Below are 2,935 nucleotides of genomic sequence, written 5' to 3' on the forward strand. Positions count from 1 at the left end.
CCCCACCTAATATCCTCAGCTCCTCCCCACCCCACCTAATATCCTCAGCTCCTCCCCACTCCACCTAATATTCTCAGCTCCTCCCCACCCCACGTAAAATCCTCAGCTCCTCCCACCCCACATAACAGCCTCAGCTCCTCCCCACGCCACCTAATATCCTCAGCTCCTCCCCACGCCACCTAATATCCTCAGCCCCTCCCGCCCCACATAATAGCCACAACTCCTCCCCACCCATCCTAATATCTTGTGTAAAATTCAAATACTTCCATGTCATAGGATCACCCTCCGCCCCTGCTCAGCCCTGAAGTGGGAATTAAACGTGAAGTTTTATTTAATATCGAAATTCAGTCAAAAAACAGGGAACATGTCCGGAATCGAGTGAGAGAGCGTGATCAGTGCAGCAATGAAAAGGCTTTAAATCTAAATTGCTGCCTTTAATTCTGATGAAGCTTTCTCGACAGCAAACATCCCGGTCTTCGAGACAGAAAGAGGCCAGTCTGGGAATCTGGAGTGCCCGAGTTTAATTGGAATCAGAGAGTTAATGAGGAGAGAGAAACACAGAGAGGCTGGAGGGGCCGGGAGCTGACAGCAGGATGTCCCCGCCCCGTCGGCTCGCTGCCTTTAAGTTGCTCTGTGCCGCCGCCTCTAGTTTCATTTCTGAAACAGATCTGACTGTCAGAGAGATTTTCTACAGAGTTGCGGACATGTCTGAGAGTGCAGCCACTGAAACGGCTCCTGCTGCCACCGCCACTCAAACGAAGTCTCCCAGCAAGAGGAAGAAGGCGGCTCCCCACTCCAAGCCAGCCAGTCCCACGTTGGGCGAACAGATACTTAAGGATGTGGCGCATGGCAGCAATCGCAAGGGGATGTCCCTGGCCGCGATAAAGAAGGCTCTGTCTGCCAACGGCGTCGATGTGCTGAAGCTCCAGTCCCAGATCAATTTAAGTATCAAGAGGAAAGTGGGAAACTGCTCCCTGGAGTAGACCAAGGGCTCGGGCGCCGTGGGCTCCTTCAGGCTCGCTAAGAAGGAATCCCAGAGGAAAGAGGGAAAGAATGTGAAGAAACCAGCAGTCAAGAAATCTGCAGGCAAGAAACCAGCAGCCAAGAAATCTCCAGCCAAGAAACCAGCAGCCAAGAAATCTCCAGCCAAGAAACCAGCAGCCAAGAATTCTCCAGCCAAGAAACCAGCAGCCAAGAAATCTCCAGCCAAGAAACCAGCAGCCAAGAAATCTCCAGCCAAGAAGCCAGCAGCCAAGAAATCTCCAGCCAAGAAACCAGCAGCCAAGAAATCTCCAGCCAAGAAACCAGCAGCCAAGAAATCTCCAGCCAAGAAACCAGCAGCCAAGAAATCTCCAGCCAAGAAACCAGCAGACAAGAAAACGATCACCAAGAAGGCAGCAACGTCAAAAAAGACAGCAGCTGGGAAGAAGAAGGCGGCGGCGATGAAGCCCAAGAGCCCCAAGAAGGCCACAGGCGGAATGGTGAAGGCGGTCAAGAGGTGGAAAAACCCAAGGCCAAGGCCAAGCCCAAATCAGCAAAGTCTCAGAAAGCAGCGACCAAAAGAAAATAAACTTGTAAACATCTGAACCCAAAGGCTCTTTGCAGAGCCACCCACTTCTTTCCAAAAAGAGCTGATCGCGGAATCAGATGATCCATGTCCCCGGGGCCGGGCTGAGATTCCCGATTGAAATCATTTCAAATCAACCCCGGCCCCCTGGTGACTCGCTGACATTCGCTGCACCCACCCCTCCCCCAGTGTCCGCAATAAAACACAGAGATAATGGGATGTCCGGGCCGGGCCTCACTCTAACTGGGGGGGGCGGGTGTTTGGCTCCAGTCTCAGTTCAGGGTCATTTTCAGTTCACAGGTTCAGGGTGAGAGTCTCGGTGAGACGGTGACACTGGCGGAGATGCTCCGCATCACAACTCAAGCCCCAAGGCATGAGATTCTCCAAATCAGCTGCAATAAGGTGTTTGTAAACTGCTGAACCCGTCTGTGAGCGGAAGTGTGGGAAGATGGAATGAGGTGAGAGATTGACATGGAAGGAAATGGGTTGGCGTGATTGAAGGGACTGTATATAGGCAGGAATATTACTGATTGTTAATTGTAACAGGACCTTATTTAAAAGATTCTGGTTTTAGGAAACCCTTGAAAATGAAGTCCCAGTCTGTAAGGGTTTGTGCGGAGCGCTGGGTTTTGGTTCTACTTTCGATAAACGGTTTGAAATTGGCAGTTGGAGAAAGCTGGAAGATCAGAAGCTGCTCTCTCCTCTGTCTGTCACTCTTCAAACAATCTCCTCCCTCCCTGCCTCTCTCTGTTTAATCTCTCACTCTGTCGCCTCCCCTCCCGCCTCTCTCTGCTTAATCTCTCACTCTGTCTCCTCCACTCCCCGCCTCTCTCTGTTTAATCTCTCACTCTGTCTCCTCCCCTCCCCGCCTCCCTCTGTTTAATCTCTCACTCTGTCTCCTCCCCTCCCCTCTCTCTGTTTAATCTCTCACTCTGTCTCCGCCCCTCCCCACCTCTCTCTGTTTAATCTCTCACTTTGTCTCCTCCCCTTCCGCCTCTCTGTTTAATTTCTCACTCTGTCTCCTCCCCTCCCACTCTCTCTGTTTAATCTCTCACTCTGTCTCCTCCCCTCCCGCTCTCTCTGTTTAATCTCTCACTCTCTCTCCTCCCCTCCCGTTCTCTCTGTTTATCTCTCACTCTGTCTCCTCCCCTCCCACCTCTCTCTGTTTAATCTCTCACTCTGTCTCCTCCCCTCCCCGCCTCGCTCTGTTTAATCTCTCACTCTGTCTCCTCCCCTCCCGCCTCTCTCTGTTTAATCTCTCACTCTGTCTGCTCCCCTCCCACCTCTCTCTGTTTAACTTCTCACTCTGTCTCCTCCCCTCCCGCCTCTCTCTGTTTAATCTCTCACTCTGTCTCCTCCCCTCCCGCT

General features: G+C 52.0%; 1 pseudogene; it reads left to right on the plus strand.

The window, feature by feature from the left end:
* The first annotated feature begins 704 nt into the window (after positions 1-704).
* On the plus strand, positions 705-1,586 carry LOC147090476 (uncharacterized; annotated as a pseudogene).
* Positions 1,587-2,935: the final 1,349 nt, after the last annotated feature.

This window comes from Somniosus microcephalus, unplaced genomic scaffold, assembly GCF_052327205.1.
Source record: "Somniosus microcephalus isolate GS21.2 unplaced genomic scaffold, FLI_Smic_1.0 unresolved_chr4, whole genome shotgun sequence".
In the NCBI taxonomy this organism is placed as follows: Eukaryota; Metazoa; Chordata; class Chondrichthyes; order Squaliformes; family Somniosidae; genus Somniosus; species Somniosus microcephalus.